At 42.6% G+C, this 1,724-nt stretch overlaps 1 long non-coding RNA gene across 1 annotated transcript; it reads right to left on the bottom strand.

Moving 5' to 3' along the window:
- Window positions 1–402: 402 nt before the first annotated feature.
- LOC110499589 (uncharacterized) lies at window positions 403–1,724 on the bottom strand. The gene is made up of 3 exons (XR_002469984.3): window positions 1,325–1,724; window positions 771–1,098; window positions 403–679 (listed from the first exon to the last, which is right to left on the bottom strand). It is a non-coding gene; the product is annotated as an uncharacterized LOC110499589 (long non-coding RNA).

The raw sequence follows: 1,724 nt of genomic DNA, 5'->3' as shown, positions 1-1,724 counted from the left end.
CCAATTGATGGATTGTTTTGTGTTGTGTTGTGTAATGGCTTTGCTGGCTGGCATGCATATAAAAAAAAGACCTGCCACTGACCAAATGTGTCTTTGTTTTCCAGTCCAACAGGAGTGCATCCTTTAGACTGTCCAGTGCATGGACATCTTAGGCCAGTGTGAGCTTGCCCCACCAAGATTTACATCCTAAAATCACCACTGCATACAAGTTTTGCTCAAAGTAGCCAACTAAAGTAATGTAGTTAACTTTATCATGGGCACAGTGGGAATTTAAATCTGTGAGGTTCAAATTATATCTTACCCCTGTGTCTTACTTGCTGAAGGCCCCAGTCATCCCTGTCTGTACATTACATTGTTGAAAAACAAGTGAACAAGGAATAAAGATCATACAAACAATAGTTATATTACATTCAAGTTATATTACATTCAAGTTTTGCTCAAAGCAGCCAAAAGTCATTTAGTTCATGTAGATTCAATCACAAAGGCTGGTCTGAATTCACATTGTATTTTATCATGGGTACAGTGGGAATTTATATCTGAGATGTTTAAATTATGTCTTATCACCAGAGTGAGAGAGTACAGTACATCACCGCCAGCAGATCTCCCTGCTGAGGGTGTCGTTGATCATGCACGGCTTCTCGTGGGGTGAGCCTGATGTTCCGTATGTCACGCCTCATGTCTAAAACAAGGGAACATAAAGTCAAGATTTTGATGCATCTACAAATTCAGTGTTTTACACAATATTGTATCATATTTGATGAGTTACTGACCTGTCCGTCCACAGGCTCGATGTGCTGTAGTCTCCAAATCAAATCAAAAATCGAATCAAATTATGTTTGTCACATACGCCGGGTGGCCATTTGATGAATTGTTCAGCAGTATTATGGCTTGGGGGTAAGAGCCTTTTGGACCTCGACTTGGCACTCTGGTACCGCTTGCTGTGCGTTAGCAAAGGGAACAGTCTATGACTTGGGTGACTGGAGTCTTTGACAATTTTTGGGCCTTCCTCCGACACCGCCTGGTATAACTGGATGCTCGATTCACACTGGCCTAAGATGTCCATGTACTGGATGGTCTGAGGGATGCACTCCTGTTGGACTGGAAAACAAAGACACATTTGGTCAGTAGTAGGTCTTTTTCAATGCTGTATCATCATCTTTATCTGGACAGAAAACACACTGATTATCATAACATACGCACACCTTGGACAATGTGACAAGTGGTCCCTCAACACCCAATGTTAAATCATTGGAACCATACACAAACATACTCTGCAGATAAATATACACATGAATTGTTGTATCACATTTGATGAGTTACTGACCTGTCTGTCCACAGGCTCGATCTGCTGTAGTCTCTACAACTGGACGCTTGCGCTCAGATCATACTGGTACAGGATGTCATCACACTGGCACAGGATATCCATGCACCGGATGGTCTGAGGAATGCACTGGTAGGTATTTTTCAATGCTGTATCATCATCTTTATCTGGACAGAAAATGCATTGTTTATCATAACACAAACCCACCTCGGACAACGTGGCAAGTGGTCCCTCAACATGCCTCAAAGTTTGTTCTTGTTTCCCAATCAACAGTCTGGATCTTCCTCTTCTGCCATGGTGGATGAGCTTCCTTTTCTGGTAAAAATAGGGCCATTTCTCTTTCCCAACGGAAAATAGCAGCAGCAGACCCAGACTGTTGTCACTGGGCTTCCAGTCCGCCCAT

This window comes from Oncorhynchus mykiss, chromosome 20 (assembly GCF_057628025.1).
Source record: "Oncorhynchus mykiss isolate SJ-2025 chromosome 20, ASM5762802v1, whole genome shotgun sequence".
NCBI classification, from domain to species: domain Eukaryota; kingdom Metazoa; phylum Chordata; class Actinopteri; order Salmoniformes; family Salmonidae; genus Oncorhynchus; species Oncorhynchus mykiss.
Note: the sequence above shows the minus strand (reverse complement) of the source record. Positions and strands in the feature narration are given on the sequence as shown.